This window comes from Urocampus carinirostris, chromosome 4 (assembly GCF_059441175.1).
Source record: "Urocampus carinirostris isolate Australia breed hairy pipefish chromosome 4, RoL_Ucar_1.0, whole genome shotgun sequence".
In the NCBI taxonomy this organism is placed as follows: Eukaryota; Metazoa; Chordata; class Actinopteri; order Syngnathiformes; family Syngnathidae; genus Urocampus; species Urocampus carinirostris.
Window position 1 is genome coordinate 30,485,309 of NC_142352.1, and position 27,725 is coordinate 30,513,033.

Here is a 27,725-nt window from a genome sequence, read left to right on the forward strand (position 1 = left end):
GAGGCGGAGTGGAGTGGAAGGAGTGATCGGACCAGAACGGAGGCAGGAGGCAGGAAGGGAGAACTCAATTGCGTGACGATCCATACGTTTTATTTAACAAAATAAAAGTTGTCCCAAAGTCAGGGACAAGACAAACAAAAACATTCTTACAAACAGAACAGAACGGTACAGAGTTCCTCCGGCACGAACTCAACAGGACAGGGCATAACAGACGGAAAATGTTTTAAAAACTAAAACAGGACAAGGCATAGCAGACCGGGGAATGTGTAATGAGCCAGCGCCCGCCAAACCCACAACCCAGCCTTAAGTAGCAGACCAGCAATCAGCTATATACTGCTTCAGCTTGAGTTCGGGGGCGCGGCAGACTGGTCCCCATGGCGACCGTGACACCTAAATCATAATAGCATTTATCTTTTCACTCTACAGTGATCTTCTAACTCGTTTAAACCTTGAACCTATTTATACTAAGCCTCTTTAAAGCCAATTAACTCAGACTCTCTGAAAAACACCCAACAAAATGTCAATGAAAAATGTTGACCTTACGGTGCCACAATAAACTACAAAATACCAGAATCAACTTGACATTAAGAAAGCTAATTGAGAAACACATAATACCTGTCAACACATGAAACATAAATTAAAATATTTACAGATCTACAGAAAACACAAAACAACCTTTATATGATTTAGACACTTAACAATCAAGAATCCATGGTAAAAAATATATATAAAAGTGTATATATACCAATCACAAAAGAAAAAAAAGACTCTCAATGTACAAGCCATTAGTAAAGGTAGGGGGGTGGGTGCAGGCGACGGGTTTGTCTCAAAGGGGACCGGCTGGATATTAGTGGGGAGTCGGCTCATCGAGCCCTTTTGTTTGGGAAAGACACACCAATAGTTCTAGAGAAGCACTTTGCACGTGCAAAGCCCATAGGTAGAAATGGGTCGTTTGCTGGGTTAGGTCTCAAATGTTATTTTGCAAGCTCTTAAAATTGCACAAGCCAAGAAATATGAAGGCTTTACCACTTCCACAGTTTGGTCTATGCCTTTTTTGCCCACTTCTTTTATCATGTGGCTATTTATATTTATATGTTTGAGGGGATTGACTTCACTCCTGTTTCCTCCCACATTCCGAAAGATGTGAATGAGCGAGTGAGTTGTCTGTCTCTGCGTGCCCTGTGATTGGCTGGCAAACAGTTCAGGGTGTCCTCAGCCCACTGCCTGAAGATGGCTGGGGTGGGCTCCAGCACCCCCGTGACCCTACTGAAGATAAGCAGTGCAGATAATGGATGGATGGACTTCCATGTGAGTATTTACAGTAATTTATAACTAGATACGGTGGTACCTCTACAAACGTAGCAGCCTGTAACCTGAAAACTTTGTAAGTAGGGACGCATTTTGTATGTAAATGTGCTAATCCGTTCCAAGCACGGCAAAATTACGTTTTAAACAATTCATAGGACACAAGGACATGGAACAAATACATGTTAAAATTCGATTACCGCACCATAAACATAAAACGCCATATCATGTAAAAAAAAAAACAAGAAAAACAATATAAATATTTTCATCTACGTTTTGCCTCGTATTTATTGAAAACTCGATCCTATGACGTCTGGTGTTGCCGACTTTTGACAATCAAAAATGCACAAACGGACGTGGTGATAGCCCGACTTATCAGCACGTTTCTGGGGGATTCCTTTGCACAAAGACTTAATGGAATTTTGCTAAAATGCTTTTAATTTTGGCTGATCCCCTCCCCCACCTCGTCTGTGAACTCTAAACTATGACGGTGACAAAAAGAGCATGCTGGGAGCACGCATCCGCACTGGGTTGGCAGGCAAATTTGATGCGATAGTCAGTTTGTTTACGGTCGGGAAACTCTGGGACCGTACTGTATTTTTGACTTTGTAACTAGAAGCAATACTATCCCCTTCAGATACTTTGCATCCTGAAACTTTCGAATGTAGAAACATTTGGAAGCAGAAGTACCACTGTACTTACTTACCTGGTTTCAGTAATCTGCGTGGTAACGCAAATCATTTTTAAATTAAGTAACTAGTAACTGTAATTACTTTTTTTCAGTAACGTGCCCAACACTGCTGGTAGGGGTGGGCGGATTGATACATTTGTCGATATTAACAATACTAAACAAGTAATGAGATCAGATACCATTGTCCTCGGTTCTATACTTTGGTCAAAAAATTTCCTCAAAGCGCCTTACGTAGATAGCACACCCCTACTTTCTCTCACACAGCACCCCGAGCCACTCTATAATTTCATGCTTCAGTTTGTAACTGTCAGGCATACATTTATCACCTCTCCCTACATGCCCTGCGGGAGCATCCTGCCTGGCAGAAGAGAGGGCTAGATCTCTGTGCCCACCCTTACAGGAAATAAAAATGACAGAGGCAAACAGGAAGCGCAGAGGAGTGTGGATTTATTCAAACTACAGAGAAGAACAATTCCAGGTGCCATTTGTGTGGTTAAGTGGCCTACTACTGTGGCAACACCACAAATTGACATAAAACACCTTAAAAAGGCTTACCCTGCAGAGAGCAACAAGCTGAAACCAAAAATGTAAACATGTTACTGTTCCTGAACAAACATGAGTAAATTCATTGTCGCTATGGCAGGGGTAGGCAACCCAAAATGTTAAAAGAGCCATATTGGTCCAAAAAAACAAAAAACAAATTTGTCTGGAGCCACACAAATAGAGCCTTATAACGAACACAATACTTGCTCTATGTATCAATATGAGCTAGGTCCCACTATCAAAATTACTAAGTTGGATGCAGCACATCTTCTGGATAATGATGTAACACATGACCACTCTTGTTGTAGGATAGCACCACAAGTTGAACTTTGTTACTTTATTGATGAAATACAGTATGTTTTATTGCTTTAACAGCTGTTGCTAAACTACAACACAGCACCCCGAGGCCATCCTGTTGATCAACAAAAGGATATTACTGGAAGTCTGAATTTCTCCACGGGGATAAATAAAGTATCTCTCTCTCTCTCTCTCTCTCTCTCTCTCTCTCTCTCTCTCTCTCTCTCTCTCTCTCTCTCTCTCTCTCTCTCTCTCTCTCTCTCTCTCTCTATCTCTCTCTCTCTATCTAAGGAAATCCATTCCATCACACAACTCATCACAGGCAATTGAGTATTCTGGTGCTGTTTTATGCTGTTGTTTGCCAATTTAACGGTCGCTCCACTGTCTTAGTGGAGAGAGGCGTATCTTTAATTTTCTGCTTTATTAACGTTTGTTCTTGAAGTCTGCAAATAGGTGTTCAGATATCTTGATGAATGACTCTTTCATGTAGTCACCATTTGTGAACGATTTCCCCCCGCTTTATTATCTGTTGGGTCGCAACAAAACTAGCAGCAATAGTGTAGTTTGGAGATGCAATCCACTTCTTAAATCTATTTTTGCGCTCATCTAATTTCTCCAGAAGTGATGCAATTGCACTTTTTCTCTCACTCTGACGCAAGTATAGCATGCTTCTCCCGGAAAGTTCTTTTTTTCTCTCGCCTTTCTTGAAAAACTAATCTAATAACGTCTGCTTTTGACGGCTTTTCACAACGCGTCAGCAATGCATGTAGCATGTGTAGCGAAAGTTTGACTCGTCAACCCTTTTTCCGGGTCATTCTGTTTGACAAATTCAGAGACTTCATGGAATTCTGCTCGAATGTCTTTAATTTGGGCTGATTGAAAAATGGCTACATTCTCCTCCCTGCTATCTTGCCGGAAACCCTTCTCCTCGTCTATGAACTTTGAACGGTGACGGTGACATGAAGAGCATGCTGCTGGGAGCACACATGTGCACCGGGCCTCCAGGTAGATTTTACGCAATAGCCAGTTTGTTTACGTGTGGGAAACTCTGGGAGTGGCTAAAAGCTGAACTGTATTTTGACTTTGTATCCTGGAACTCCTTTGTGGCTAGAGGCAATATTTTCCCGTTTAGGTACTTTATAAAATGAAACCTTCGTGGGAGGAGACATTCATAATTAGGGGTCATGGCATTTCCAAGCAAAGAGTATTGGTATTGGATCGGTGTCGGTCGATACAAACCGGTATTTACACGTATCAGATCAATACCAAAGTTCCAAGTATCGCCATCCACTACTGACTGGACAAGAGTCCTGTGAGGCTAACGGGGTTGGGGGCCACCCATATTACGCCAATGAACTAGTAGGCTTTGAATTGCTCTGCCACACTCCAGATGTTTCTTGCACGCAACCAATTAATTCATGGACTTTATATTTATAGCCACGCACCAATTACTATCCCACTTTCCCTGTGGCTCTTCTATTGCATTCAATACAACATTATACATCGCTCATGTGGTCTGTGTTTCTCTCTCAGTCACCAAATTATGCAAATGGTAAAAGAAGACTCCACACAATCTCTTATGCTGGCAATGATGAATACAATCTGTGTACCATTACAAGTGTAAACTGCAGGAGGACATTTTTCAAGCTTTTCCATGTGGTGGCACTACTGATACACTTAGGAGCAGAAAGCAACACGTTCTACTAGTCAGCCTTAACTGCATGTCGACGCTTTTTTACTATCTATCTATCTATCTATCTATCTATCTATCTATCTATCTATCTATCTATCTATCTATCTATCTATCTATCTATCTATCTATCTATCTATCTATCTATCTATCTATCTATCTATCTATCTATCTATCTATCTATCTATCTATCTATCTATCTATCTATCTATCTATCTATCTATCTATCTATCTATCTATCTATCTATCTATCTATCTATCTATCTATCTATCTATCCATCTATCTATCTGTCTATCTGTCTATCTGTCTGTCTGTCTGTCTGTCTGTCTGTCTTTCTAAGGAAATCCATTCCATCTCACAACTCATCACAGGCAATTGAGTATTCTGGGGCTGTTCTATGATGTTGTTTGGCATTTTAACAGTCATTTTAATCTATCTAACTATCTATCTCTCGATTGCTATCATTCTTTCCTTTCTTCTTTCCTTTCTTCTATCTGTCTTTCCTTTCCTCTTTCCTTTCTTCTATCTGTCTTTTTTTCCTCTTTCCTTTCTTCTATCTGTCTTTCTTTTCTTCTATCTGTCTTTCCTTTCTTCTGTCTGTATTTCCTTTCCTCTGTCCATTCTTCTATCTGTCTTTCCTTTCCTCTGTCCTTTCTTCTATCTGTCTTTCCTTTCTTCTTTCCTTTCTTCTAGCTGTCTTTCCTTTCTTCTATATGTCCTTCCTTTCTTCTTTTATTTTTCTATTTGTCCTTCCTTCCTTCCTTCCTTCCTTCCTTCCTTCCTTCCTTCCTTCCTTCCTTCCTTCCTTCCTTCCTTCCTTCCTTCCTTCCTTCCTTCCTTAAATTGATGTTGGCATATGTAACTGCATGTTTTGGGATAATTGTATGGGGTTTCAAGTTCCTAATGTTTAATAATAATCACGTTATTAATTTAGTGGTATTTGATACACCTTACTTACGTATGTATGTATGACATATTTACTTCCTGTTGTACCCTAAGTGGTATCTAATGTGCTATCAAGGAATACCATAAGACTTGTTATTCGGCCAGCAAAGGGCCCTTCCTTACGTTTCACTCACTTTTGTGCCACCCTCCTACTCTCTCTGGTATTGTAACACTAGGCACACAGCTTGTTCTGTATGACACAGTTCCAAAATATATTATGTTCTTCTTTTTGTTTTATTTGATTTATCATAATAAAAACTCAACCCAGAAGTTGATTTGAGTATGCGGAGGGACGAAGCTTGTTCCCTCCCTCATTTAAGATTTAACTTTTAGTAAGACCTGTGCTAGGTCAGGAGTTAACCGAGATTTAGCCTTTGAGTCCAACTCAAAATTTAAACAAAACATGAAATGGAAATCAACCAAATATGAATGTTCTGGAAAACTTGGGAATTGGCGAGTTTCGGTATAAGGTATCGGTATTTTATTTTAAGGATCAGGTCCCTAGGTTGCTTCTGCTTCCTGTAGCGGAGGAGAGAAGAAAGTCCCTTGGTCGCTTCTGAATAGAAGAAGAAGAAGAATAGAATTTACTTTTATTGTCAATCTTTCACACAGAACGAAATGTCGATACACGTGACCCGTACAGTTAAACTGTAGCGAGCCGATGCAGCCGCAGCCAAACAGGGCGCAGCCATTTTAGTCATTAGGTGACCAAACCCCCCAATTCCAACCCTTAATGCCGAGCGCCAAGCAGGGAGGCAATGAGTACCAATGTTGTAAGTCTTAGGTATGACTCGGCCGAGGCTTGAATCAGCGACCTCCCAGTCTCGGAGCGGGCGCCCTACCATCTAGGCCTCCATCCTGGCAGCAAGAAGGTTCCCGTCCTGGCGACAAGGAAAAGGTCCCACTGTCACTTATGTTTCCTCTACCTGCAGAGACAGAAAGTCCCCTTGGTCGCTTCTGCTCTTTATCCTGGCAGCAAGAAGGTTCTTGTCCTGGTGACGAGAAGGTCACTCGGCTGCTTCTGGCCTGCTTTAACAAGGAGGGACATGGACCTTCAGCCGTCCCTTTTTCAGGCTGAAGCCTCTGTAATCTTTTTGAAATTTTTCGTTTATTTTTAGGCCGTATAACAAGCAGCCCTTGAGGGTAAGGTAATCTCATGATTTGGCAGGCCATCCCTCCCCAAAAGGCACCAACCAGATTTGGACTTAGGCACAGCACAGGTGTGTCCAATTTCCCCACACCTGACCGTGATTACCCGAACCCTTTATAATGACTGTTTGGACAGCACACTGAAGTGGGGTCATGGCCATTGGCATCCTTGTTGACATTTGCATGCCACTCCACTTTCATCCTGCTTTCTTTTACCATGCCTTGTCATGGTTTGGACAATGCTCATGGTTTTAAGACATAGTTTGTTTTTGATGTTCCTGGATTTTGTTAATAAATGCCATCCTTTGTTGAGCAGACCTCCCTCCTTCCCTGCATTTGAGTCCACTTAACTTAGCAGCAATCGTGTTAGCTCCATACAGAAGAGCCACATGTTAAGTAAAATGAATGCAAATCTCTCAACCAAGGAGTGTTTAATAAAAAAAATCCCTTCATATGATAGTTCACGTATCAATTTCTTTATTCTAAGAGGCAATTAATTTCTGTTTGTCAATAAATTTTGACCACATTTGACTCGATAAACACAGTATTGACTAGTTTTGGACTAATTTTGGGTCTCTTGGGTGTGCTAAACGCAACCCAATTTCAAACGTCTGTGTTTGGACTTAATAAAGCTTGGATCAGATTTTAACGAACAAAACAACGTCCAAGATACATCTGTCATGTCCTGCACGGTTGTCATGGCGCCCAGCTGGCCCCGCCCCTTGACATCGGCTCAGACGCATTGGACTGATTGCTTTTGGAGTACTTAAACGCTCCTTTTGGGACTGCCCGTTTCCAGACCATTGTTTAACCCTCGTTGAAACCCTGTTCATGCTTGTTTGATCTGAGTAATGCCTAGTTTGTATTTTGATTGCCTATGAACCTGTTTTGTTTTGTTTTTGGTCCGTTTGTGTGTTGGACAACTTTTCTTTCCTAATTGAAGTAACAAATTGTCTACAATATGAGTTCCGACATCCTGCTTCCCGGCCCGTTTCTTGACAACATCTGGTGCTGGGTGGGTTGGTTTTGACAGCATTGGCCATGGTTCTCTATGATTGGTAATAAGGAACATAACTTGGTCTTTGCTGATAAGGGGGGTTATCCTGGTATTTTTGGTTTCAATTCGATTCAAGTAAATACAGGGTAGTATTGAACGATACCGATCCGATACTGATACTTTTTGCTTGGATATCTGATGAAATAATTGGCCTCCTCCCCCTTGAGTTATTTCATAAATAAAATAAAAACAGCCTCAAAATTGTTTATTTTTCAAATGAATAACGACGAAGTTTAAGAATATAAAAATACGTATTTGTAAAGACAAGAGAGTTAAACCAAAACAGCAAAAATGTAATGAAAACACAAATATAAAAAGGTCAACATGACGACTACAATGCTTCCCAAGTCACAATATCTTAAAAAGGATGTCAAAGTGCAAATAGTGTAAACAACTCTTTCAGAACAAAAGTCAAAAGAGTCAAACCATAAAAGCTACATTGTAAAAGAATTACAAATACTGTATAACAATGTCAACAACACAACTAAAACACCGTATTTTCTGGACTAGGAGGCGCATTGAAAACCACCGGATTTTTTTTTATGGAGACGGAAATACGGTAAATATTCCGATGCTTTTTACTTCTTTTCTTCCTTTTTTCTTCTTTTATAAACACTTTATATATCATATTTTTCTTTTTTTTCCTAGCTTTTTTCTTCTTTCTTTTGCTTTTCAATTTTTTTCTCTTTTTTTCTTTCTTTCTTTTTTACAAGCGTTTTTCTTGTTTTTTTTCCCCCAAGTTTTTCCTTTATTTGCTTTTTAATCCCCACCCCTTTTTAAGTAATTTTGTGCATAATATTACATTATTGTTGGTAATATATGAATTAAGGCAACAGAAACTATATGAAGAGCCGTTAGGGAGTCAAAAGAGCTACTCGTTTCAACGAGTTGGGCCGAAAAAGCCGGTTCTCTAAAAAGAGCCAAAATTCCTATCACTACTCCATGTCTGCCTGGCCAGTGTGGTTCCCGCCTGAAGCCAAGCTCGACTCACCACGACCTCATCCCATAAAACCATATTGGGTGGCTGTAATTCTGCCATAACATGACAACATTAGAATCATTTTGACTGCGCGCCGGCTTTAACAAGGACGGGGCCGCGTTTCTGCCGTCGTTAGAGGGAATCCAGATGACCTACTTTATTGATCGCACTCGTACTGATGCGCCACCGAGACATGACTCATGTTGTGTTTGCTATCATTGATAGTAACTTACCGGTTGGTTGCTCAGGGGATGTTTCTTCAAGGGATAATGTCGCAAAAGATTCATTCTTAGTATGCCCGTTTATCGGTTTTATTATCGCAATACATGTTGAGAGCCAGGCATTTTTACACCTAGGCCTTCAGCTCCAGTCTGTATTCGTGATGTGTAGTTCATGAACAAACTGGCTGTGAAGCGTCCTACTTTATTTGTGAGGTAGATAGATAACGAGATAGCTAAATAGCTAGATAGATAGATCGGACTGACGAGCAGATAGATAGACAAATAGATCGGACTGACGGACAGACAGATAGATAAATCGTACTGACGGACAGATAGATGGATGGATCGGACTGATGGACAGATTGATAGATAGATGGATTGGACTTACAGATAGATAGATAGATAGATAGATTGGACTGACGGACAGATAGATAGATCGGACTGACAGATAGATAGATCGGACTGACAGATAGATGGAAAGATAGATGGATGGATGGATGGATGGATGGATGGATGGATGGATGGATAGATCGATAGATCGGACTGACAGACAGACAGATATATAGATGATAGATAGATCAGACTGACGGACAGATAGACGGATGGATAGATTGGACTGATGGACAGATGGATAGATAGATCGGACAGATAGACAGATCGGACTGACGGACAAATAGATAGATCAGACTGATGGACAAATAGATAGATAGATTGGACTGACGGACATATAGATAGACAGATTGGACTGATGGACAAATAGATAGATGGATTGGACTGACAAACAGATAGATAGATAGATTGGACTGACGGATAGATAGATGGATTGATTGGACTGACGGATAGATAGATAGATAGATAGATAGATAGATAGATAGATAGATAGATAGATAGATAGATAGATAGATAGATAGATAGATAGGGCTGACGGACAGATAGATAGATAGATAGAGAGATAGATAGAGAGATAGATAGAGAGATAGATAGATAGAGATATAGATAGATAGAGAGATGGATGGATCGGGCTGACAGAGAGATAGACAGATAGATAGATGGGACTGACGGACAGATGGATAGATGGGACTGACGGACAGATAGATAGATAGATGGGACTGACAGGCCGATAGATAGATAGATAGATATATCGGACTGACGGACAGAAAGACAGATAGATAGACTGGGCCTAACCCTGGCTCCTGCCACGTGCTCAGTTCTCTTGGTCCGACGGAGGTGTTTGCCGCAGAGTACGCTTCGCTCGAGAAGCCGGCAACGCAAACCATAGACAGAAACAAAGTAGAACAATGACGAGTCAATTATTTTAAAAAAGTTAGTGAAAGAGAAGCTCGGCCCGACCTGAACGTAATGATTGACATTTCAGGCCCGACCCGGCATACAATTCAGACCGATTCGAGCTTAGGCTCAGGCTCAATATCTTACCACTTGGCCGAAAGTGGCGGATAAACATTTTCCCACTTGCAAAAGGCTTGCTCGCTTCAGAGTTGTCTGACCTTTGGCTATTTAATAAACACAACAATATATTTCCTTGTGTAGATCTGTCTCTACAAGTTTATAACAGTTGTTTTTGTGATTGCTTTGGCGGATGACCACCCCCTAGGTAATCATAGTTTGTGAAACTGGTGACGTTTCCCAACACCCTTTCGCAGGCACTCAGGTGCCAACTCAGAAGCTGATAGGCTAAGACAACAGCTTTCTTGAAGACTGATGTTGGGGTACACTGCCTTCAGGATTTTAGTGAAGGGCTCTGGGTAGATTTCTGACCCTAGCAACAACACATGGCTGAAATGGGATTGGTTTAATTCTAATCATGAAAGCCCACATCTGGAAGCAGCGCAACAAGGGAGATGCAGTGAAAGGAAGCTAAAAGACAATGTAGAATTACTTAATAAGTATTGATTGAGTTAATATAATTAACGTCACATGATTCAGATATTTATTAGCCCAGAAGAGACAGCCCACCACTGGGAATTCCTGAACTAACAAAAAGCCTGCCTTTCAGAGAGAAATAGATGTCCTCTACATCAGTTGCTTTGAAAATAGATACCAGAATTTAAGGAGCCTGGACAAAGATGGTCAGTTCATGTTCCAACCAGTGTCTTTGTATTTTGTTATTTTAGCCGATGAAAAGCGAGATGAATTGATTTAAGCGCACGAGGGTAGACGAATGAATGACCTAAATCACCGACCTGACTCCAAGCTTGGTTTAACAATCAATCAACCATACATTTTTTCCTCAGCCGCTGAGAATAGCATCTGATTGACTTCATGGGGGGGAGAAGAATCGCTCCAATGATCTCAGAGGAGTACTAAAGGGTGGTCAAGGCCAGCGAGACCTTCTCTGACAGTTTTTTTTTGCAGAGCAGTGCAGAATTTCACATTTTAAAGATGTTACGACGTCACTCACGCGCCGGATTTCTCACTATTAACTGGGACTGCCCTTATCATCTTCCCTGTTCTTTCAGTTACAAGCATTTTAGTGAGAACACTCCTTAGGGGGAACGGTAGATGTAGTGCCATGCTCGAGAATGACAGAGGCTGCCATTTTGCCCTGGGCCGAAGACGGAAGTCACCAACAAAGAACTGACAACCTTTGCAATGCAGCGTAATATTTACCAGGCTGTTTGAGCCATGGCACATTTTTTTCATCAAAAAATCTCGAGCACGTGGAAAATATTTTAGAAATGAATGTCAGGCATCAGTTTCATGTTTTTGTAAGGCATTCCCAAAGCCCAATTTTGTTTTTTTAAATTAGGCACAGAACATGTAGTCTTCCTACCCACAATGATACATACATGTTGCTTAATATTCCACGAGATACGGGGACTCGAGGAATTTAGTCTCAAAATTGACCGTTTCGGCTTGCTAGCTTCAAACCTGTGACATCGTGAGAGGAATACAACACTTTAAAATGGGTGATCCCATTAACACAACATGTGAGGCAGCACCGAAACAAATGGCGCTTTTAGAGGGATTGCATACTGCTCGAATCTGATTGGAAAAATTTGCTTACCCTGTCTCTGGCAGCCTTGTGATCGTCGACTTCTAAAAGATTCATATCATCCATAAACGCACTACAGTTTCATATGGATGATCATAAGCTCAGCTTGCCCCGTTCACCCTTGTTTTCTCATTCCTATTGTCATTATTAAATCGATTATTACTGATCTTAATGATTGATTTACTGTGTTGTATTATTACCAAACCTTTGGCCCCTCCTTTCTTATTTTATATACTTACTTAATCAATGTACACATTAAACAGCCATGGTGACATCACACACCCCTGTCTCACACCAGTCAGCACAGGGAACCACTCACTTGTCTCACTCCCTACTGTTACACATGCTCTGCTGTTCATATAAAAACTCTTCAATGCTTCCAACAACTTTCTACCCACTCCATACATTACCATCACTTGCCACAACGCCTCTCTATCCACTCCGTCATACGCCTTTTCCAAGTCCATGAAAGCCAAATAAACATCCTTAACTTTTGCAAAATATTTCACACTGTTGTGAAAGGATAGTGGGATTGTGGACGCGTTCTTAAGGATGGGCTGGGCACCCATATGATGCGGCAGGGGTAAACCAGTGAAAGCTGTCGGGCCCTGTTGTTGAACAGAAGAGTGTGTTGTGTCACCCTGACCCGAGTGACATGGCCGCTCTCTGGTGTCGCATTTCATCTGGAGGACGAAAGCATGACCAACTTAAGTGCTGAGGTGCCTAACTAGTTTGGGTGATTGGGCATTTGGGTTGGCCATTGTCCAAAAATGTTTGTGTGTTTTTTTTTTTTTTTTTTTTTCTATTTTACCCTTTATTATCTTTGTTTTTGTATGTTTGTCTCGCTGTCGGTCACCCCTCTTGAGGAATATGACCAAGGTAGATAGATAGATAGATAGATAGATAGATAGATAGATAGATAGATAGATAGATAGATAGATAGATAGATAGATAGATAGATAGATAGATAGATAGATAGATAGATAGATAGATAGATAGATAGATAGATAGATAGATAGATAGATAGATAGATAGACAGACAGACAGACAGACAGACAGACAGACAGACAGACAGACAGACAGATAGATAGATAGATAGATAGATAGATAGATAGATAGATAGATAGATAGATAGATAGATAGATAGATAGATAGATAGATAGATAGATAGATAGATAGATAGATAGATAGATAGATAGATACGTAATCAACTGTTTTACTTTTCTGGATGGTGTTAATGGCAAATGTACATTTTGTTTTTCTACGTTTAAAACCTGTTCAATTTAAGTTATCTGTCTCCCTCAGTAGTCTGTACCACCAACAAAGAGAAAATGCACATTTAAAAAAAAAACATTTGGAGGAGTGTTTTACATAGCCACAGGACACGATCAGAAAACAAGAAACATCAAACAAACCGGAAAAAAATAAAGATGACAATGCAACAGCTTCTCTTCTGAGGCGAACGGTTGAGTGGTTTACGAGGTGATAAAACTCTTTAAAGCAAGGAAAACATTTTACTCAACTGTAGGAAGCCCAGGGTTGGGTAGGGTTACTTTAACTGGATTACTTTTAATTACTTTTGGATTACTCCAATACCAAATATGCTAATAAAAGACAACAGAAACTAAATATGAATAAAATGATGACTCACAACACGTGGTAAGCTTTCTCTCCTGGCTTTGATCTCTTTGATCTCTGGCAAAACTAACATAAAATGCGACAGAAACAAAATGAAAATAAATCCCAACAGCTTGCCAACATATTTTTGCCATAATTTTTTTCATATTTTGTTTCTTTTTGTAAGTAACCCCACCCAACCCTGAGGAAGCCTATATAATTTATACAATTGTCATTCCAATTGTAATTCTAACATTTTAGTAAATTAATAATACATTTATTTTAAATTATCCCATAATTTTAACATTTAAAAAAGCCTTTAAAACTGGTTTCTGCGGCAGGGGTGAATGGAAAAGGCCCATCCCACCACAGGTGGTCTGGCCCCTGACACGATACCTGCTGCGAGCCACACAGGGAATCACAAGACACCAACTGAGTTGTGCGACCTCAGCAGTGGCTGCTTTAGCAAACACTGAGGCGATCCCGGTCAGTGGGCACCGGAACGCAGCAGTTTGGATGGAGGGCATCTCTTTTTCGGACGCTGTGATTTTTTTTCTCTACTAAGTCTCCCACACTGGCTGACACAGTATCCAGAGGCAACTGCTTAGATCTTGTATTCATGTATCCCATGAGTCAGGTTGGCAAACACTTGCATGGAGCCATGAGCTGGGCAGCCTGGATGGACGTCATTTTTGTCAGTGCATCTGTCGACTTGACAGCTGGACGGGCGACAGAGGTCGCGCGGCCACTTCGACTCCTGCCCTTCGCACTTTGCCAGCTTTAAAAAGAGGACGTGCACTTCAATCAGAGCGCCTTATGTCAAATATACATCTAGTGCTGTGAAAGATTCTTTGCCCCCTTTCTCATTTCTGTGTTTTTTTCATATTAATCACTTATCAAGGTTTCATATTATCAGACCCGTTTTTATATGACACAGAGATAACACAAGGAAACACAAAATGCAGTTTTAAAACATTGATTCCATTTATTAAGGCACAAAAAATCAAAACCTATCTGGCCCTAAATGAAAAAGTAATTGCCCCCTAAACATAATAGCGAGTTGGCCACCTTTGGCAGCGATAACAAAAAACGAACGTAAAGGAGTATTTCACAACACTGTGGAGGGATTTTGGCCCACTCTTCTTTGCAAAATGATTTCAAACGTAGCATGAATTAAGGTCACACCACAACATTTCGATTAGATCTAAATCCAGACGTTGACTTGGCCACTCAAGAACCTACATTTTTGGGGGGGAGAAATTCAGAGGTAGACTTGGTGGTGTGTTTTGGATTAATGCGCAGCTGACTGATCCAAAAACGTTTGAGTTTGAGGGCACAAACTGATGGCGAGACGTTCTCCTTCGGGATCTTCTGGTAAACACCAAAACCTATTAATGCGTCAACCATAACTTTTGACTCATCAGCCAACAAAAAGTGTTTCCAAAAGTTTTGAGGATAATCAAGATTTATCTTTTGTAAATGTGAGAATACTTTTTGTTCTTTTTTGACAGAAGTGGTTTTTGCCTGGAAACCCTCCCATGGATGCCAATTTGGCCAGTGTCGTTCTTATAGTGGAGTCACAAACACTGACCTTTACTGATGCTAGCAAGGTTATTTGTAACCTCCTAGATGAGCCGGCTATCGTCGTACTCATGGAGTAATCTGAGAATGTTATCCACCATTACTGGTTTTCTCAATTTTTTGATTTTGGCTCTGACACTGGATCATTGGAGCCATACAGCTTTGGAAATGGCTTTGTGACTGATAGATATCAATCACTTTTTTTGCTTTATTCTTCCATAATTTCTATGGATCTTGGCATGTCAATTGTGGGTTTGAGACCTTGCAGCTTACTTTACTTTGCCTAATAGATTCAATTTAAATGATTTTTTGATTTAGCACAGCTGGGTGTGACCTGAAGAATTGAACTCAGTTTTCCCAAAACTGTTATTAGTCACTTTGTGGTTTACTTTTTCACACAGTGCTATATAGGGTTAGATTTTTTTGGTGCCTTAATAAATGGAATGAATATTTCAAAACTGCATTTTGCATTTTTACAGGTTGTCTCTGTGTGATATTAAAATCGGTTTAATGGTCTGAAACCAATGTGAGTAATAAATGTGCAAAAAGCACAGAATTCCAAAAGAGGGCAAACACTTGACAAAACAATGCTAGGACTCATTTGGCAGGAATTTGTTATGAATATATATATATATATATATATATATATATATATATATATATATATATATATATATATATATATCGTGGGTTCAAATCCAGCTCCAGACTTCCTGTGCGGAGTTTGTATGTTCTCCCCGTGCTTGCGTGGGTTTTCCTCCGGGCACTCCGGTTTCCTCCCACATTCCGAAAAACATGCATTTCAGGTGAATTGGCCGGTCCAAATTGTCCCTAGGTGTGAATGAGCGAATGAGTTGTCTGTCCCTGTGTGCCCTGCGATTGGCTGGCAACCAGTTCAGGGTGTCCCCTGCCCACTGCCCGGAGATGGCTGGGATGGGCTCCAGCCCCCCCCCCCGCGACCCTAATGAGGATAAGCGGTACGGCTGATGAGATGAGATGAGATATATATATATCATCCTCAGTAGGGTCGCGGGGGTTACGGAGCATGTCACTAGTATTTACCTAAGGATGCATAAGTGCGATAAAAATAACACGTGGATTACTATTCTTCAAAATCTTAAAAAAAAAAAAGTTGTAAAACTTTCATATTGCAGGTCCATCCATCCATCCATGCATTGTCTTCCGCTTATCCGGGCTTGGGTCGCAGGGGCAGCAGCCTTAAAAGGGGAGCCCAGACGTTACTATCCCCAGTCATCTCCTCCAGCTCATCCGACGGGATCCTGAGGCGTTCCTAGGCCAGCCTAGAGACATAGTCTCTCTAGCGTGTCCTGGGTCGCCCCCGGGGCCTCCTGCCAGCCAGTTTCTGTAGCCGGGGATTGTGGCGCCAAGGACCCCTCCCTTGGCTGATACCCCTTTGCATTTTTACAGGTTGTCTCTGTGTGATATTAAAAACGGTTTAATGGTCTGAAACCAATGTGAGTAATAAATGTGCAAAAACCACAGAATTCCAAAAGGGGGCAAACACTTGACAATACAATGCTAGGACTGGACAGGACTGATGTTTCTTAAAACAGCTACATCACTGGTCCACTTTTTTATGTCTTTGTTTTGAGATCCAAAGTGAACCCAGATCACCTCGTTTTAGTTTTTTCCATGCCAGCACTTGTCACCATCTGCTCCTTGCGGATGTTACGGCTGGTGGCTTTCTTCTGCCTTCCTTTCCACAGATTAGAGGAGGAGGCCATGTCTCCCTTTTTCTTGCCCGTAGGTGGTCGATTTCAGAAGCTGGGCATCATTCCCAGTACCTGTTTGAGAGAATTTCTTGGTTTTCGTTGTCTGTGTTTGTTGAATCTTTGGGAACATATCAAATATCAAGAAAAAAAGAAAGATGGTGAAACAATAATTTGTCCCCTAGATGTGTATTTTGTTTTTAGCAAATTTGTTACTATTACTACAATATTTAAAAAATACAAATATTAAAAGAGCTGTATGGAATTTTTTTTTACTTGTGGCTGCCATCTCCCGGCATCATTGCAGCCTCTGTAAGCCCATTCAATATAAGCCTGCAAGTACATACATTTCTTAGACGCACTTGAATACATTGTTTTTTTTTTCTTTTTTTTGGGGGTTGGGACTCTATTTGAACCTGGCCTCTTTTGACTTTCAGTTTTTGTGCTACACTAACAAATATGAATTGAAAAAATGCAGTGGCAAGTATGGCGTCACTCTCCATCACTCCCCACTTTTCCTATCCCTTCTACCTAATGTGTTCTGCCCATAACAGCTTTGTTAAAAAAAAAAAAAAAAAAACAGATAGGCGCGGTTGTAAACAAAGCATAAGGGCTCTTTGAACTGAGTTATGCATTGTCGAAAATATGAGACTTTCAACTCATTAACCTTTGAATGCATAAGCGGGTCAAAAATGACCCCATGAGTTGTTATTCTTCAAAATCTTTACAAGTAAACAAACAAGTTGTAATGTTGTCATATTCCCGGTAGTTCTCATAAAATACGTTTATGGCATGAGGCCATTAGTAGTTTTATTTGTTTCCTTACTAACTATCAACCCCACTTTTAGAAGAGTCAATGTACTGGTAGGTCATGCATCCACGGTTTGAGGACACCTCAAACGTTGCACCCCACCTTTAATATCTTATTATTTCTTTATTTTATAATTCAATAAATTAATAATAATACCGATAATCATTTGCCTTTACCAAAATAAAGAAAATGTGCTTAATATTTATTTTGATATTTATTTTTGTTATCATTATTGGAAGCAAAATTATGTTATTCGTCAGACAATCATTTAAGAAATTTTTGTTATTTTCCTAAACATATGAAAAACGGCGGCGCAGGGGTTAGCGCGTGTGCGACACAGTTTTGAGGTCATGAGATCAAACCTCCTGTGTGGAGTTTGCATGTTCTCCCTGTGCTTGCGTGGGTTTCCTCTGGGTATTCCGGTTTCTTCCCACATTCCAAAAACATGCATGTCAGGTTAATTGGCCGATCCAAATCGTCCCTAAGTGTGAATGAACAAGTGAGTTGTCTGTCTCTATGTGCCCTGCGACTGGCTGGCAACCGGTTCAGGGTGTCCCCTGCCCACTGCCCGAAGATAGCTGGGATGGGCTCCAGCACCCCTGCGACCCTACTGAGGATAAGCGGTTCAGAAAATGGATGGATGAATGGATATGCATAATCAATCACTGATTTTCAAACCACATATCCTCAACGGGGTCCTTGAGGTGCTGAAGCTCATCCCAGCCGTCTGTGGGCAGTGGGCTGGGGAGATATAACATTGGTTGCCAACCCATCTCAGTACAAAATAATCATAAAATACAGAAGAAAGAAGGCCACTCAGCTGGTAATAGGGCAGCACCACGGTTGAGTGCTTGGCGCATCCGCGGCACATTTCTGAGGTCATGAGATCGAACCTTCCTGTGTGGGGTTTGCATGTTCTCCCCGCACTTGCGTGGATTTCCTCCCACATTCCAAAAAACATGCATGTCAGGTTAATCGGCCGGTTCAAATTGTCCCTAGGCGTGAATCAGTGAGTGATTTGTTTGTCTCCAAGTGCCCTGAGACTGGCTGGCAACTAGTTCAGGGTGTCCCCTGCCCACTGCCCGAAGATGGCTGGGATTGGCTCCAGCAGGCCCGCGACCCTACTGAGGATAAGCGGTGCAGATAATGGATGGATGGTTGGTATTGTAAATCTAAAGTATAATTACTGTGGCATTATGTTCTTATCCCCCGCGACCCTATTGAGGATAAGCTGTGCGAAATGTTAGTTTTTAATCTTTTAAAACGTATTCTAAATCCCAAAAAATAATACTTGCTCAAAACGATCCACAAACATTAAGTTTTGTTTTCCCTCCCTTATGTTATTGAATGAAAGGTTATTTTGTGTCATTTCATTTGTGGAACGTTGACAAAAATGCATTTCTTGCGCACATGCATTTTCTGCATTACTTATCAAATTTGAACTCAATTTGGAACAGGCTGGGTGAGACAATTCTTAAAGCAGGAGTGACACCGTTTTGTTGTTTTAACACAGGATTAGGTTGTCAAAGTCTGGTCAGCTCTTTGGTCATATAACTTATATTCAATTTATAATAGGATTCTATATTCCTCCATTTTAAATTTTATGAGGTGCCAACTCGAAGCTTTCCTCTTGAATGTTAAACATTGTAGGTACATTCTGAATTATTTATGAAGGAGTCGTCTTTTCTGGCAGCCTTATTCTTTTCCTTGATTCACGCAGAGTGGATATAGCAACAGATCTTCAACATATACTGTACTCCACTTCCCGAGAGTTCTCAGACAAAACAACCCGGAACAGAAGTTATTGGTGTCCTTCTTCAAAGCCACAGTGGAGAGCATTCTGGCATGCGGCCTCACGGCATGCTGCGACCACAGCAGCGGACAGGAAAAACATACACAGAGAAATCTACACAGCCCAAAATTTTATCGGCTGCTTTCTGCATAGTCCAGAAGTCATTGCCAGCTTGTGATACCGCAGCATAGCCGTCATAAATTGTTACCCTCCGGTAGGTGCTACACGTCGTTTAAAACAAGGATCAACAGGCTCAGAAACTGTTTCTTCCCCAGGGCCACCACCACCCTAAACGAGTGTGCAAAGCTGTAAAAATCTATATCTCGCAACCTATTTGGGTATTTTTGTGGCTGCTAAACGTTATTGAAATACTTCTTGTGGCACTATTGCTACAATGCACGATTATTATAACTTGGGCCAGTCTCTAAGCACGACGGTGTAAACATTTTGCCTATTTAACCCTGCCAGTTTTTATCTTAATTTTCTCTTTGAAGTCTTTATTACATGTTTAACCTGGAATGCCATCTCTAATGTTGTCGCATAGAAAGTTTCACTATTTTTTAATTAATGACAGCAAAGACAATTCAATTCAATATAGCATTTTTCAGGTAAAGTGGTTCTATATACTAGTATCCATCATAACTGTTATGATAAGAGGGTATTTTGCCCATATACTAATCCTGTTCGTGTGGGTCTTGGGAGAATTTAATTATCATTGTCTGGTTTTGGAAACATTTATTTGAACCCATTTTCCTTGGCTGTTTAATCATGTTACACAGCTTTAAGTTGTATGCTGTTCACAGTACACATTTCATGGATCCTTTAACCGCCTGGGTTGTCGGAGCACAGAACTCTGGACAGTTTTCCCTACTGCTGACGTTTAATGGCCTGTGTTTAGGTTTTGGCAAAGTTGGCACTAGTCCATTTCCTGATGTTGTCGTCCCATTTCTCTGTCTTTCTTCCTCTCCTCCTGCTCCCTTTCCCTGGAGAATAATCTTGGCCAGTCCTGATGATTGTGTGACATGACCATACCACAGCAGTTTTCATCCACAGGCACTTGGCAAGAGTTTTTTTGGGGTCCGGTGTTCCCTCTGATGGTGTTGCTCACTGTTTCGTTAGCCACATTGGCTATGTAGCTGATGCCCCTAAGTTTCCTGTAGCATCACATCTCCAAGGCCCGGATTTTCTTTTCCAGCTTTACTGAGAGAGTCCATGTCTAGCAAGCGTAGAGGAAGATGGTAGTAACGAGCGCTCTCATGAGTCTGATCTCAGATTTCACTGCAATTTTCTTGCCCCTTTCTTATGGGTATAAGTCTGGCAAGTGCGGCTCTGGTACGATATGACAGCTCCAAGATATTCAAACTTGGTGGCCGGTTCAAGCTTTTGGTGATTGATTGTGATGTCTGTTGCGATATATTGTGAGTTATTGGTCAATTATTTAGTTTTTTCTCTCATTATTTCTAACTTTGTCTAGTCGATTGACCAGAGCTCTGTGTTCCTATTCTTCTCTTGCAATCCGACAACATAAGCACCAAAACAAAAATAAGTGTGGTTATGCTTACTGATTCTCTCCAGGAAGATGTTAAATAAAGTATAGAGAGAATGCAGCTGAACAAACATAGCAATTTTATGCTTATGTCAAACATACAGTGAGTGTGTATTGCCAGAGCTAGAGTTTTGTAAGTACATTAAGGTCATTTCCCTTAAAGTTTCCCTCAGCAGGTCAATGTTTGACATCCCAAGCTCTTCAGATGTTTCTCTGACAAGTGTTTTCAAGTATAAGTGTTTAACATCAGGTTTCCTCAAGGCCACGTGAATGCAGCCCGGCTCTCATCCACTGCTTTGATTTATTTGCACATGTATTTTTTCTAGACTTTTCTAAACTTGTATGTTTCATTTGCATTTATTTACTATTAGCCTCGCTAAGTCTCAATACCCTTGCAATACAGATTCACGGAAAACTGTAAGAATGTTTTCTTTTTTTTTGTCATGAATTTTTTGTGTATTTTGTCATGGATTTCGCAATGTATTTTTTCGTGTATTTTGCCAAGTATTTTATATATATTATCATTTATGTATTTTAGTTTTTTTTCTCATGTATTTTGTTGTGGTTACTGTTGTGTATTCTGTTGTGCGTTTTGTTATTTTTTAGTGTATTTTGTGTAGGTATTTTGTCATCTATTTATTTTAGCATTTATTTTGTAATGTATGTTGTTGTCTATTTTGTTATTTATTTATTTTATCATTTATTTTGAAGAGCAGAACCAATAAGTGGGGTAGCAGTTTCACCAATGGCCATGCAGCAGTATTGTAGGTAACTGAAGATTTGATAACTGAAAAACAAGCAGAAAAAAAGAAGACAGTGCCATCCCAAGGCAACAAGCTGTAATATAGAAATTATGCGTTAATTTATTTATGTGGCGTATATTTGCATAGACATTTATTTCTAAATATGGAAAGATCGGTCCTTCATACCTAGTAGACGTTTTTCATTGCAACATATGCTAATATCATTCTACAAGATAATAATCTACACAAATGCTCTTGTGGTTACAATATTTTCCCTCTCTCGATTGCATTGTACCATTGTAGCCGTGTGTAAGAGAAGCACAAAATAGATTTGAAATCAATCAGAGAACAGAATTTCTCTCTTGTGGGGACAGAGGATCTATAATGTTTCTCAGCCCACACATCCCTCATATTTTCCCTGACAAGGCATCAGCCTGCAAGACAATCAAGCTGAACTCAAGCAAGGATCGGAGCTCATCATCGGCAGTGTTAGGCGGATGCGATATTGGGATTTTTTGGTATCCATACAACGCAGGTAAATACAGGATCAACACAGACCCGATCCGTTTTGCTCAGAAATGACATGATCCCTGATTAATTTGTCAGGGAGGACCAGAACAGAGCAGGAGACCCCAGAGCGTTCATTACAAGTCTTTTATATGGGGAAGCGTACAGGGTTAGCGGGAGACGCGATGACCGTCGAACGTCAGCAGCAACGCCGTGAAAACAACTTCGGAACACGTAGCCAATCGTAGCGTGGGACGGAAGCAGGTCGAGTTTACCGGGACTGGAGAGAAGATCGTAGCGTGGGACGGAAGCAGGTCGAGTTTACCGGGACTGGAGAGAAGATCGTAGCGTGGGACGGAAGCAGGTCGGATCGGAGGCAGGCAGGCAGAATCAGGTAAACAAGAAGGCACAGTTAATCGGGAGAGTCATACGGGGTACAGAAGTAATCCTCAGACGAAGAGGTCTCCGCGTAGCGTGCTTAAAAAGGGAACATAAACCAATCAGGAAGCGCATTCCAGCGCGCCAGATGATTACCCCAGGTGGCTCCATTTAGGTAATCATGACAAATTGAGCCCTTGCCCCGTCGAATTAGATTATAATGACGATAAAACCGGTACAAAGATTTTGGCACTAAAGATAATCTATTTTCAAGAGTAAAAAAAAGTAAACTTCAAGTGCAAATAGTATAAAAAATATAGGGTATTTTCCAGACTATAAGTTGCACCATCCCAGAAATGCATGATTAAGAAGGAAAAAAGAAGTCGTACCTGCAGTGTAAGTAAAATCCAACACCAAAACACACACGTCACCTTGAAAGGCAATTTGAAATAAAATTACTATAGAGAACAACATGCTGAATGTCGTAATGCCAGTAACGACCAAACATGTTAAGTGTTATTCAGATTATTCTAACATAAAGAACATGCTTACCAGTCAGTTTCACTACAAATCACTAAATCTAGTACAATCTTCATCTTCTGTGTTACTTTTACCGGTACACAACTCCCTCAACTTTCTTTCTGCTGCACGGCTACTGTTTTCGCCTGCAAATTGTGCTATTTTGCAGCTTTTTATCTGCAGAATATGTTTTTCTTTTCAGTGTCAAGCTCTTGCTAGTTGTTTTTATAAAATTCATGGTATTGTGCTGAAAAATGTCCCCCACCCCCACAACAGGGCAAAGTAAAAATTAGCAACACGGGACTAGAGAACCCTCTTTAGTGTGAAAACAACGTTCAAAATGATATACCGGTAATTTAAATTTAAAGCTCAATGACTTAATCATCCGTCAGTAATACTACATATAAGTCTCTTCAGAGGATTAGTTGCACCCCTCGATCAAACTAGGACTTTTAGTCAGGAAATTACGGTAATGTAACGTTTTTAACAATATGAAATATAAAATAGTCCTACTAAAACTGTTTCAGAAAAAAAGAGAGTCAGACAAAAAAACAAATATTGTATAACAATGTCAACAAGTCAATTAAAATACTGTGTTTCAAGGACAATACGGCTTGAAAAGTGTGCCCATATAGAGCGGGAAATATAGTAATTAAATACGGGAAGCTAAAATTACCATGAAATCTTTTCACATACAGTAACCATATATGAACAAATCAAATGATTTCAGTTGTGAAACAAGATTCCGTCATATTTATGTCCAATGAAATATGTTTTATCTTCTGTTTTATTTTAATGAACCGTATAGTTTGATGTGCCTTGTATATGAAAAAAAAAATCTTTCCCTGCGCTCACTCCCTTAGCCCCAGCGGCCACTCGTTTCCTAATTAACCCTCTCCCTATTTAAGCGCTTCCTTTCCGGTCACTCTTTGTCAGTCCGTAAGCGAACCTCAGCACATGCAAGGCAAGCACTTTTGACTCTGGCACTCGATCCACGACCATGCTTCGTTCTCCTGTCCTGGCTATCCGGCTTTCTCCAATCCACAATCACGCTCTTCTATCCGGCCCTGGCTATCCGCCTCGCCACAGGATGCAAGGGCTTCCTGTTCCACCTGCCTAGCGAGCACCAGATCGCTTTTTACGCCTCTGTTTACTCCCCCGATTCCTTGATAAAGTGTTGTGTGAACGTTACGCATTTGGGTCTCCTGTTTGTCAAGTTTAAGGAGATTTGGGGACTTCAATCACCCAAGACTTTTGGAACACCCTGTATTTTTCACTTGTAATGCACACATCATTTCAGAAAAAATACAAATACCGTAAATTCCGGACTATAGAGCGCACCTGATTATAAGCCGCACCCACCACATTTTAAGAGGATAACCGCTTTTGTACTTACACAAGCTGCACCTATATATATATATATATATATATATATATATATATATATATATATATGTGCGCCCACATTAAAACATGTAACACAATCACAAAATTAACCCAAACCCGACTTTGAGTCCCGCGATCGTAACTGAACATAAAGTACAGAGTCCAAAAACCACAGCCGGCAAAATGAACGGTAAATGATACCGGTACCTAAGGTTTGATGCTGACCTGCAGAGTCCGGGTACCCGTTGAAACTAATCCAAGGAAAAAAAGTCTATATTTCCAAAGGTAAGGGTGGGAAAATATATATCCACTATTGTCCGCCGCGACAACAGGTCTCACTCACCTTTACCCCACTTCCCGTCAGCCCGCGTTTGCTCTGCCCCTCTTTTTAATTTGCAAATATATCAGAATAAGTGTCTCAAATAAATACATTACAGAAATATACAGGTGCAAATACATATTATACATGGTTACACATATTTACAAAGAAAGACGGTACACCGAGAGAGTTTTCAAAGCTTTAATAATAATATTATAACTTTCATCCCAAACCGTGCCTGTGAAGGGTAGCAAAACGCTACTAGGAACAAGCTCGCAACACAGCAAAGGGGTCTGTTAAAAAATACATACCGTACTTGTAAAAATCATGGTAAACCGTCCTCATTTTCCTCCTTATAACTAACGTCATCAAAGCCGTCTTCCTTCAGTATGGGAAAGAGACCTTGTCATATAGACGTCGTCTCACCCGCCCTTATTCATAAACACGCTAGCAACACGCTCGCACGCACGCTTCCTGAGATTGCTCAGGAAAAATAACCTAAAACAGAAGCTGCAGGTGTCCTTCTACAAAGCCACAGTGGAGAGCATCCTAACATACTAGCATACGGTGTGGTATGCTGGGTGCACAGCAGCAGACAGGAAAAAGCTCCAGAGGATCATCAAAATAGCCCAGAGAATCGTTGGCTGCTCTCTGCCCAGTCTGGAAGACATTGCCTGCTCTCGCTACCTCAGCAGAGCAGAAAACATCATCATGGACTTTTCTCACCCCGGCCACCACCTCTTCAACCTGCTGCCTTCCGGCAAGCGCTACAGGTCACACAAAGCAAAAACAAACAGACTCAGAGACTGTTTCTTCCCCACAGCCATTACCACCCTAAACAGACACCGCACAAAAAAACTGAAAACTGTTGCAAAAAACTACCTCACACGATTGTAAAATGGTACTCACGTACATGCTGTCTGCACTATGTTTGTTCACTGCTCAAAACAGACACCGCACAAAAAAAAACCTGAAAACTTGTGCCAACACTACCTCATACGAATATAATGGTACTCATGTCTATGTTCTTGCACATGTCAACTGCACTACGTTTACTGCTCACCTTGCACAATGTCTGACCATTTCCTTTTTTCTGCACTATGTTGTCTATGTTTGCACCAATGCATATGCTGACTTTTTTTGCACTATGATGACTTTGCACCAAATGCAATATTGCACAACCCTTACGATACCAAGAACACTGTATGTAACATCCCACATGCCGACATTTATTGTGTAAATACCATGTAAATTATAACTATAGCCTTATCCCCCTTGTTTTATAACCTTATATTCTCTGTTCCTTTATCTCTTGTCTCATACCTCACTGTGAATGTGTAAAACTGGAGTGTCATGCCCAATTTCGTTGTCACAATATGTTAACCCATTTTGTAACAATGACAATAAAGGTATATTCTATTCTATTCTATTCTATTCTATTCTATTCTATTCTATTCTATTCTTTTCAAAGTAAAGTTTACATGCAGTAGCTCTGTTTCCCTCAGTATCGGACTGCTCGATTGCGTTTAGCTTTAAAGCTGCTTTCTTTTTGCAATTTGCATGATGAGGATATGTCTACGCTAATTGCAGTCTTCCTCGGAGCATATATTCCACTGGTCTAAATCTTACCTTTTGTACTCGAGCGCCGCTGGCGGCTGTTAGAAAAATTACATAAATTGGCCGCATCACTGAATAAGCCGCAGGGTTGAACGTTTGGGAGAAAAAGTAGCGGCTTATAGTCCGGAATTTACAGTAGTTAGGTGAAAAGAAAGAAAACATGTTCAAAAATAGACCTGCCTAAAAGAGTTGAGAGAGTCAAATAGGTACAATAAGTGCTATTGTTGGTTACTCATTATGCCAAAAGTCATTATACCAATAGAATGAATAATAATAGTTTTTGGACTAAATTACACTGTAAGATATGCTACAGTATTCTAACTTTTCTGACCTGAAAACCTTCCAACAAATCTCTTCTGTTTATCACAGCATCTTATGCAATCATCTCTACGTTCCAAACCCTTTTGGTGCCATAATTAAAAAGCAGCTCGTCTCTCCAAGCCCAAACGAACCACACGAGATGGGTTTAGCTCCACACTTGGCGAGATGTGTCACCAGTCTTTTTCATTCCATTCTTGTATCTGGCATCAACACTAATCTGCATGAATCGAGCATACTATATTCTCTTGCAGGACCAAAATGCTTATGAATCGAGCAAGGCGCGGTTGCTTGTCATATTCAATATCATTTTGTGTGGTAATCCTTTTCACATTTTTTTAGGACAGTTATATTTTGGTTGTGCACTCTGTGTTTGTTCAAGCTGGGCATGTAGTGTTGCATGAAATATTTCTGGTAAGATTGATCCCAAAAACCTGAGCTGCTATTTTTATTTGCTCGCTGCATCATTATGTAACCGAGTGTGCTTGCGTGCGTGTTTACGTTTCCACGCATTTGGATTGAAAACACGTTTCTCCGCCTTTTCTTTATCAGTCGGCTTTGGAAATCACATGACAGGGTTACTTGCCTCCTATGTGTGTAAACATTGACAAATATTAAATAGGAGCAAAAGCTTGTCAGCGTTTGACGTGACAATAGTCGATTGTCTCCTGCAAAATGTATTTCTGTGATACAAGCTTAGTATAATATTAATACCGGCGAATGCCATAAATCTGTCATGTCATTTTACAGTTAAAGTGAGGGTTGTGATTTCAACAGCAGAAAAATCACTTTGTTATCATTTCAATACCCTACTCTGCATAGAGTTGATTTAGGATACTGCAGTTGCAAAAGTTGACGCCTTAGGTACTATGCCAATGTTACACTTCATTTTACCAACTATTTAGGGGTGGGCGATACTGGGAGTTTCAGTATAGATGTAACAGGTGTAATAATACCTTTTGTTTCATTG